We start from the raw sequence: 11,121 nt of genomic DNA, 5'->3' as shown, positions 1-11,121 counted from the left end.
ACCTCGCACCTTTCCAATACACAAATTGTTCACTTCGATGAGTTCATGCAAACTCAAAGCATTTAACATCACACAATATAATGCAAGGACTCATTCCCAGAGTCTTTAGAAAATCTATGTTTCCATTAACAAACAAAATTTGTATATACATCACCTCACAATCATACATTTCTCTCTTGGCCTGATCTCACATTCATTTGGCCATTAGTTTTCTACTTAGGCTTACAATATTTATAATAACAGATAAAAAAAAATAATTTTTCCTATTCCATCGGGTCTAGGATAAATGGTAATCGGTGCTCTATTAAGGCACTCCGTGATGTGAATTCAGCGGTTCAATTCCCCACCGGATCGGGATGATATATTGGACATGATGAAGATGTAGTCCTACCGAGCTTTTATATATATATATATATATATATATATATATATATATCCTAGATCCACAAATCACTTATGATTTTTATGCTACACTCGCTTCTGCCTTCAAAATCTTGTCAATCCATAGCTTTTCTAAATCCTAAAAGCACCCCAATAATTTCTAATATTTCTAAACTTTTTCTTATCCTAACAACTTGCAAATTGCTACCAAGATTTTTTTCCTCCTACAACCTCTCATGATTTATTTCCTAATTTTTTCATGCCAGAAAAGGTGTATTCTCTTCTTAAAAATATTATCTACTAGATCTTATCTCTATCTATAGTTCTTTGAGAAATAAAGAAATTAAGATTTTTTACAATAAGGAAATAAAATTCATTTTCCGTGTTGAATCTCTAAAAAGCTTGATGACTTGGAAACTCTAATGCTCTTGCATCAAACTCCCAAGGTAGAAAAAAATTTCATGGTCTCCTAACCATGAGTTGTTGTTGCCGATGTCCTCCTAGATCCCATACATAGTTTTGATGTTGATCATTGACTTTGTCATGTTGTTGTACTTCTGCATATGGTTCTCAAATTCCATCATTATTCCACTCATGCTTTTTAGATTGCAAGACAATTGTCTTCACCATGCTTCTACTCACCATTCCATGTGAAATTTTTTTGGACAAGAAAGTGATCAAAACAAAAGTATACAACCAAACAAATATATTGTCAACCTCATCTCGTGCTTGTATATTTAGTGCCTAAATTAATTCCAATACTTCAATTTGTTGACCGAGCTAGGTCTCCATGTTGCCAAGAAACTTTTCCTCCTTTGACTTTGTTGCATCCTCGTTCACAACAACTTTTGCAAGTTGTTCACCCTTGATTTCTATTCAACTTGCATTAGTTTGAAAACTCATAATCACCGTTGTCACACATGCATGCACACAATCAGTGTGAAGACAAAAAACTTGTCTTTGCCTTTGGCATTTGAAAAATGTAGCAAGAAATTCTCAATTTGATTTTGCCTTGATTAAATTGAGAAAAAAATAAATTTCCACACCAGCAAACAACTTGGATAAAGTTAACTTGTATCACCTAGTTTACTCAGTAAATTCGAGTTGGAGGAGTTAGAGTTCATTTAATCATGTTTGATTACTAATTTGTAGCAATCAAAGTCAATTATCTCAAATTGTTTTCAGTTAAATTAGTTCCAATGGTGGAAGGAACTAGTGGAAGGTCAATTGTGCAGTGGGAATTTAGTCAAGCTAGGTGATCATCTAGTTAACTGATCAATTAACCCAAAATAGCTAGTGCATGCAGAGAATTCAAGTTACCCAGTTGAGGTGGAGATTCCAAGGCAGTGTAACATCAGTTGTAGACTATTCTGGAGTGTACAAGTGTTGCATGCAACCCGATGATCAATCTAAGGAATTGTGCAATCCATTTTGGAGAAATTCCTAAATAATAGAGGCCCAATTTCTCAAGGAATTGCACAAGGAAATAAGGACTCAAGAAAAAGCAGAAATTGACTAAGTTTGGGGCAGAGCTTCTTAGTGAGAAAAGATATTTATTCACTTGTGGGGTGTGCTCAGTTGAGCAAATAAATTTTAATACATCTCTATTCATCATATTAATGCAAGCAAGCATTGGGGTTTTCAATAGTTCGCTTTTCCCAGGAAAATACTATTTGCATGTGTGTGATTTCTTATTGCATGTATGATATTTTTATTCTGAATTGTGAATTAACGTCCAAAAAGAAGTAGAGTAGGTTTGTGTCCTTGATTTTGATTAAAACTTCACAAGCAATGGAAAATCTACATCATAGTTTATACACTCATCATTCCTTATGAGCATCCCATCCATGTATTTCTCCTCCTCTCTGCTGAGATTTTTTTAAATTGTTTTCTCCTCTATATTCCTCTTTCTTTGTGACATTTTAAAAGGGATGTCCATCATCAATAACAATACCTGCAACCATAAACAAACCATTAGGAAAAACATAAGCCTTTTCATCCTCATTTGATGTATCAATTAACATCAAATCTCCACCAACATTGTTATCTTTTCCATGAATTTCTCTTTGCTTAGGTTCACCCCAATTAACGATATCCTCTTTCTTCATGACATTTTAAAAGGGATGTTCATCACCAATAACAATACCTGCAACCATAAACAAACCATCAAGAAAAACATAAGCCTTTTCAGCCTCATTTGATGTATCAATTAACATCAAATCTCCACCAACATTGTTATCTTTTCCATGAATTTCTCCTTGCTTAGGTTCACCCCAATTAATGATCTCCTCACACTCAATAGCTTTGAGTTCTTTGTTCAACCTATGTCTCAGCTTCTATCTCTGCTTCTTGGGCCATAATATTTCAATAGGCCATTTAACCCTTTTCCTCAGGTTCCAACCATACCTCTAGTTCTTCTCATTCTACTGTAACAACTTTTTAAGCACATTCAACTGTGATTTTATCTCAACTAGTTCCCTCTTATATTCTTCATCACCCATTTTGTGTATGCCAACTGCTTTGGCATCTTTATGGCTTCCCTTTGAATTCTTCAAATGACTTCCTATTATTGCTTCTATAACACCCTCCAAAATTTCAGTACATTCGAATTTTGGATACTATTAACATTTTCGTATCTAGTATCACTTTGATCATAAAATGTTGTCTCATATTATCCTATGTGTTTCAAGTATCCTTGAATCTTCTCAAGTGTCTTCAGATTGACTATAACATCTTTAGGTGCTTTTCATGATCATGACATCTTTGTTGTTGTAAAATGACACTTTTGGGTTGCAGTCGCACACACTACACTTGTCGTACTTGGGGAACGTGTACAAAGTGGTTTTTTGATGTATATTTATCATTTTTGAATATTGTCTAAGTTTTCTCAATGAGTTGGTATGTTTCGTACATGGTTTTATGTCTAAAATTCATCATGTTCACCCTCACTCTATATCTCAGACATAGACAAATATTTGGTTTCAAAGCAAACCCATTGAAGCCAAGAGCGCATGAGCGCACTCTTAAGCCTTGATCGAGAATCCTTCATTGTTCAAAAGTGCGCCATGCACCCTCTAAGAGCACAAAGTTCATTCCTTAAGCCTCTTTCCCCTTATTTTCTTCAAACTATGCCCTTCAAGAGACTAAGTCTTCCTTTAGCACACTCCTTCGACTCGAAGGAGTGTGCCCTCCTTGAGCACATAGGTGAACTCCAAAGGAAGGAAGCTTCTCCCTTCATCCTTCCTCAATGTGACATGCACCCTTTAGACCCTTTGAGCATATGAGCACACTCCGAAGGCACGAAGCTTCTCCCTTCAGCCTTCAAACTTGTGCCATGTTCCCTTGTGGGCCTCTTCAGTGCATGAGCACACCCTGAAGGCCTGAAGCCCTTATCCCTTAACCTTCAGGAGTGCGCCCTATGCCCTTCATCTCTCTCGTGAGCACACGACGCACTTGGGAAGACCAAAGCCTTTCCCTTTTTCTTCGCACTTGCACCATCTTCCTTGCCTTAACTATCTCCCTCTCTTGAGTGCATGAGCGTATGAAAAATCCCCAAAGCATTTCCCCTTCAACCCTTCAACCTTTCAAAGTGTGCCCATGTACCTAGAAGCTCCTTTTATCCCTCTTGAGCACATTGAAGAGGCATAAACATAAAACATGGATAAAGCATGATAGAATAGGATATTTTCAAGCTAATGGTTGCTTGTCATGAGTGATCATTATAGATACAGGTATTCTAGGAACAACATGGCAAGAATGCACGAGGAAGATCATGCAAAGGGAACAAACAAAGGAAGCATGGAAAAAAAGGAACACACTTGAATCTTGATGATCAAAGTACCTAGAAGACTCCATTAGATCAAAGACCCTCTAGAGGGTGAGGACGTTGATGATTAAAGCCGCATGAAGAATGTAGATACAAGTGGTAGCCATGTCACCATTGGATAAATTCCATGTCATCAGTCACTATTAGTCCCAGTCATAAAAGATAGTGACATGTCATGTCTTCATCATATGTTGATGTGGAAGTTATGATGTAATATTGTAATCATTGTAAAGAAAAATAATCAGATGTCCAAGAGTCATGTATGCACAAAAGAGTCATGGAAGTACAAAAGACATGTAATACAAAAATTTGAATGTAATTCCAAATGTCATTTGGAAATCCAAAAGTTGTATAAGTCCAAAGGTCATTAGAATTTAGAAATTCAAGAGTCATGAGGACGAAAAAGGCTATGCCTCAAGTTATAAAAGGATCATCATTTCTCATGTATAGGAATTTAAACCTTGGCTTCTCCCATAAGGCATTAGAGAGACAGAGTTAGTACTTTTGGGTAGCAAGTAGTGGCTCCAACGCTCCACTATTGGAGCTAGTGATGTCCATTGTATTTATGTATCTTGGAGCTTTTGCTTAATATTGAAGCCTTTTCAGGTCAGCAAAATTTCACATATGGATTGTGAATGTTTCTAATACTATTCTTTGAATTTTTATGATTCATGTTTTCTTCACTTGTACTGGAGTAATTGAACTATTTTGGTGACTTCAATGCTTAACTTATTGGAATTTTGTTGTAATGTTTGTAATGATCGTTACTTCTATGTGAACTATTTCACTTGATTTCATATGAGACTTTCTCTTTCTGTATGTGTCTCCATCAGGGTAGTACTATTACTTCTCTCTTAGAGGCTCAATTTCTTTCCCCTTCGCAGTGAAAGAACCTTGATACATCTGCAATCAGATAGTCATAAAGGACATTGGCTTACTCATTCAAAGGCACATACGTGCTTCTCTCTCCTGCTGACAACTAAAGCCAAGGCATATCTTTAAGTAAACGATAATCGAGATGTATTCCAGACAGGACTCCTACACCAAATGGTGTGAGGTATAATTGGGACCTTATATCAAGAAGATCACATGTATGTTGGCAATGTCCATCATCTTCAACATTCTGGCGCTAGAAGGAGGAATGCTAGTTTTTTTTGGCTGATAACACCACACACCTTGATCATTCGAGCACCACTTAGACCCTTATTCTTGAAGTAGGAGGGTCTTTGCAGCCTGGCCCAGAGTTGATATGCGAAGTTACGAAAAAATTTGGGCACTTTGACCTATAACCCATTAGTTTGTAAAGGTCATTGAATTAATTCCTGGAGCGCAGAATCTCCCATAGTTTTTTAAGAGGAAATAAACAAATCGTACTGGTATATTAGTTTCTATAGTGGAAGACCTAGTTTTTTCCACTCTTGAAGAGTTAGCAAAATCCTTAGAAAATATAGTGCATCAAGATTAAATTCCACCCATTAACGAAGGGTGTGAGGATGACGTTGTTATTTTTTATGACATTTTTTTATGATTTAGACAGTTAAGGAGAAGACTCCTCATATTATGAAAAGGAAGAGGAGCACAAGGAAAAAGACATGGTCAACAAGGACTTGGATTGGATGGCTCAACAGCCTCTTTCTCTTCCAAAGATTCTCCATAAGATGTCTAAACATCCAGAAACATTGTTATCAAAGTTCGATCAAGACAAAAAGACAAAGCCAAAAGATCACATTGATGACTGTGGAGTACTAAAGAAGGTATGTTTTTGATGATTATTTCAGTATCTTTTCATTAGAACTTGCAAACCTTTTGCATCATGAACTTGGAAAATGATAAAGAATTATAATAAAACATGTAAGATTAATATGCAAGACTAAAACGCTGACAATTGTCATTTCCTTATGCAGGGAGGAGTGAAAACGAGAAGTTGTCGTAAAAAGGAAAGGACAAGGACGGGTTAACCATTGTCCCTTTGATGGGAGACCAAATGCAAACAAGGCAAAGCAAATCAAATCGAATCAGCCCGGAAAAGGAGGTGGAGATATCAGTGCGGCGCAGGAGAGAAAATAAATGACTAAGGACTAATGGTTCGACGAATCCCTCAGGATCCTTGATCCTGAAGGATCGTTGTTTTATCTACTTTTGCACTTAGACATCTCCACCGTCACCCTTATAAAAGGGGCAGCACTGTTAGCTCGGGGAGAGAGTTAGACACGATTATGATTTTATGTAATTTCTTTTAAGATCAAAACTTTGATCATCGAGTCTCGCTAAGAACTGGTTTATTGTAATTCTGCTTTATGCATTAATACAAACTTGGTTATTACTTCATCTCTGAGTCTGGATTAACTTCAAGCGGTGTACCCCTGGAGGATAAGGGCCCGACCCTTGGAGGACACTTGCTCCTGTATTATTACGTTTGTTTTATGCGTGTTTTGCCTATCGACGTTATTTGGTAATCTGATGTGTTTATAAGTTTGCATCACATGCTCTGTTATGATTAATTCATTAAGGTTTCTACAAAAGATCCTAGAAGAGTTACTGGCTGCCAGGAAAAGAGCCAAGGCAAACCTAAAGGTGGTGAACTAAGTGCTTCCTATGTTCATGTTACATGCTTGTATTTTTTCCACTTAGCATCTCAGCTTTTAACTTCCTGTAATCTTGTTTAGGAGGCTAAAGATCCTTTTGAAAAGGCTGTCTTGGATGGCCGACAATTGGCTTTGAAGGTAATTACAGCTTTGTCAAGTCTGTATTAATTATGGCTGGGACATGGAATAAAAGTAAAACTAGGTATGCTGGTGAAATGCATAAAATAGTTTTGACTGTGTGCACTTGCAGATCAGTGCGAATTCAGTTTATGGGTTTACTGGTGCCACTGTTGGCCAATTGCCCTGTTTGGAGATTTCGTCGAGTGTGACGAGCTATGGTAATTTCACAGTTCTTCCATGGAAAAAAAAAACATTAAATCCATGGACACCTTGACTCTCCCCTTGTTTTTCCTAGTTGTAATGTTATTGGTGCTTCTTTTACTTACAAGATAGAGATGCTTGCAGTCCTCTCTTATTCTATATATGCATGTATCATCCATTCACATTGATTATTTGTGGGCATCAATTATATCCATGTAATTCTTTTCTTCCTCCTGGCATAATGTTTTGGGTATGAACTGTAATTGACAATCTTGTACAAAAAGACCGAGTTCTTGAATTGCATTAATTAGTCATGTGTACTTGTACAACTAAGATGATATGCTTAGGTCCTCGTATTATATTTTGATTACAAGGCTAGTTTGGTCTTTTGACACATTCTCTGTTCCATCAGACAATATCGATTTTATGTATTGTTTTAAAATTTCATATCATTAATCATCTCATTTTTTTTCCACCTGTCAGGCCGTCAAATGATAGAGCATACAAAGAGGCTAGTTGAAGAAAGGTTCACAATAGTTGGTGGTTACCAATACAATGCTGAGGTAGGCTATTGTTTAGCAACTAAAGGCATTTGTAACCTTTGAACTGGATCAGTAATGATAGGAAGTACACTTGTTGTATTGGTGATAATCCAAGTTCTTGAAATCATAATGGGTGATCTGATCCTAACCAAGATTTCTACTGTAAAGCTTGATATTATATTTTTATATTTGAATCTAGGTTGTATATGGAGATACAGATTCAGTTATGATACAGTGTGGTGTACCAAATATAGAAGAGGCCATGACGCTAGGGAGGGAAGCCTCATATTATATTAGTGGTACATTTACAAAGGTATAGTATCAAGAATTTTAAATATCCGTGAAGCCTCTAGAGTTGTTAATGATGTTTTTCTAGGGATGAATGTTTTAATATCACCTTTCTTATTTAAACTAATCTTCTTTTGACATTCCACTTCCATGAGATCTTTGTAAATATGCACAGGACAAGATGATCAGTTATGCCTTTTTGTGGCTTATCTGCATCTGTTTGGTGCATCTTTGGCATCTAATCAATGTGTTATTTAACATATGCTTTTATGCAGCCTATTAAACTAGAATTTGAAAAAATATACTACCCATACTTGTTGATCAGCAAGAAAAGATATGTTGGGCTGTTGTGGACAAAGCTAGATGCTTATGAAAAAATGGATACTAAAGGTGACAAACCTGATCTTTTTGTTTCAAAGACAGGCCTTAGTGTTTGTGAAGGCTCAAAATTCTCCTAGAAAAATAATTTATTTGATGCCTTCTTAATTATTAAATATTCCTGATCTTTTTAAATATTCCATATCAACAGGCATTGAAACAGTGCGAAGGGACAATTTCCTGTTGGTGAAGAACTTGGTTACATAGTGCCTTCACAAAATACTCATTGATCGTGACATACATGGTGCAGTGCAGTATGTCAAGAACATTATTTCTGACTTGTTAATGAACAGAATGGATTTGTCACTTTTGGTGATAACTAAGGTGAGAACAATGAATCCTTCTGCATGTTTCTGACCAAATTTGTTTGACCATTTTTTACTTTTGAAATGGAGAAAATATGATAGGGGGAAGAGGAGATTTACATTGCGAGCAAGTCACTTATTACATATTCCTAGTTTCAAGTGTTAGAAGTATATACTATATACCTAGTTGGGGCCAGCCATGGAAGTTTCATTTTTAAGTCTGTCATGTTCCTTCTCCATACATTCTGTACTTGGAAGGGATTCAGTCAATATTTACTGCTAGCAATGGGAGGAAGAAGTGTCAAGGGAGGCTCTTATACAATTGAAGAGAATCAAAACATGACAATATATAATATATCTGCATTTCTAATCTCATCCTGAGAAAAATTGATTACTGTTTAGCTGCAGCAGAAACAGATGTTTGCAAGTCATATCCTTTATCAAGGCTATCAGCATATTCTTAAGGGCATTGTTGTTTGCCTATGCTAACAATCTCTTTGTTGAGTTAGGGTCTGACAAAGACTGGAGATGACTATGCAGTCAAGGCAGCGCACGTGGAACTAGCTAAGCGCATGCGGAAGGTAAATACTGGAAATAACTTCTCAGAACAAGTATAATGAATGGTGCAATTCCTTCTGGTTCCATTTCAATCCTATCTCTCTATTTTTATTATTGTAGTGCATCTAAAGACTCTTGTAATATTTTGCTTTTTATTGACAATGAGTCCATTGTTGGATTTTTTAAATTGATGTCGTGTTTTAAAGCCAAGTTGCCCTTGGTTTACAGATGGATGCTACAACTACTCCAACTGTGGGTGATCGTGTTCCATATGTCATCATAAAGGCTGCAAAAGGTGCCAAGGTAATAATTAACCCCTTCTGTGCTCAGCATAAGTCTCGATATTGCACTAAAAAATGGTTATTTTAATTATTTTGTTATGTTTTATTTGGAGGCATAATTTACAGAGTAATTATGGATATAATGACTAATGTGTTTACTTGGGCTCAGGCATATGAGAAATCTGAGGATCCAATTTACGTACTGGAGAATAACATCCCTATTGATCCACAATATTATCTGGAGAATCAACTAAGCAAGGTGAAAGAACAAAGCATCATCACTTGCAGTTTATGCTCTTTTTGAAAATTTCACTAGTGTTTCAAATATATCTTGATAGATAGTAATTCTTTCCAGCTAAGTGTTTTTTATTAGTGCTTGTTTTTGCTCTGTAGCCGCTGTTGAGAATATTTGAGCCCATTTTGAAGAATGCAAGCAAGGAGCTTCTTCATGGTAGTCACACACGAGCAGTTTCCATATCAACTCCTTCAAATAGTGGAATTATGAAATTTGCCAAGAAACAACTCAGTTGTATTGGTTGTAAAACACCTATCGGGTATTTAGTTAATACAAGTAGAGGGTGTCCTGCATGTGGTTTCCTTGCTTATAGTAGTGCAGAATTGAGAGTAACTATTATTTTAGTTTGGCGCTTTAGAAAGCTACTAGGGTTCATCTTTTTTATGTGGAAAAATCTATGAGGTTGCATGATTCCATGCCTGCTCTCCTTGTAAGAAACTGTCTAGATTTCTTATAATAAGAATGTCTGGTTAGGTTACTTCATACTGAAATTCATGATGTTACTTGATTTCATGTTGCCATTGTTGCAAAGAAGATCAGACACTTTGTTCACATTGCAAAGGAAGAGAAGCAAAATTGTATCAGAAAACAGTTGCAAATGGTAAGCTGGTATTCTAATACCATTACTCTTTATTTGGAGAATTTAAAGTAGGCCTTGTGTCTATTGTTCTCACCTAGATTTTCTATCATATGACACTAATATTTGATCAATTTTCAGTGAGGGAATTAGAAATGCTCTTTGGTAAACTATGGACACAATGTCAGCAGTGCCAAGGCTCTCTGCACCAAGATGTTCTTTGCACAAGGTTTTTGAATGCTATGTTTCAAGTATTACATTTTCATAACATGATTTAAATTTACATTATGGATGTATTTTGTAACATTTGTGTGATCATGTATTTGTTTTTAATTAATAGGATGTTTTTTTTTTTTTTTACAATTACTATCTCTTTTATACTTACATTGATGTCCTATCATTATTGCAGTCATGACTGCCCAGTATTTTATCGTAGGAAGAAAGCTCAGAAAGACCTAACTGAAGCAGAGGTGCAACTAGAGCACTGGCAGTTTTGAGGATGTTGCCTGTGTAGCTTGTAATTTTTTGTATTATCGAATATTTTTGTTTTCCTGAATTTTCTCTGGTGTATGTTTCTCTGATTTAATGGACCAGGGAATTTATTTGGTCCCTGAATCAGGATGAGCATGGTTTATTTATTGTACAGTAATTGTCAAGTCCTTGTTATTTAATGTTAACCAGTTCGATATATCTTTTCTCCTTGCGAATGAGATGGAGAAAAGTCAAAATGGATACATACTTCCCAAGTCACACCCTATAAATGAAATGTGCACGCATATCCCAA

At 36.1% G+C, this 11,121-nt stretch overlaps 1 pseudogene; it reads left to right on the top strand.

Annotated features, from left to right (window-relative positions):
* Positions 1-5,799: 5,799 nt before the first annotated feature.
* Positions 5,800-10,834, top strand: LOC149156193 (DNA polymerase delta catalytic subunit-like; annotated as a pseudogene).
* The last annotated feature ends 287 nt before the right edge of the window (positions 10,835-11,121 follow it).

The sequence above is a fragment of the Pinus tabuliformis genome, chromosome 9, assembly GCF_031772625.1.
Source record: "Pinus tabuliformis cultivar Carrire ecotype Pingquan chromosome 9, CPIR1, whole genome shotgun sequence".
NCBI classification, from domain to species: domain Eukaryota; kingdom Viridiplantae; phylum Streptophyta; class Pinopsida; order Pinales; family Pinaceae; genus Pinus; species Pinus tabuliformis.
This window is presented reverse-complemented; position numbering and strand designations above follow the sequence as displayed.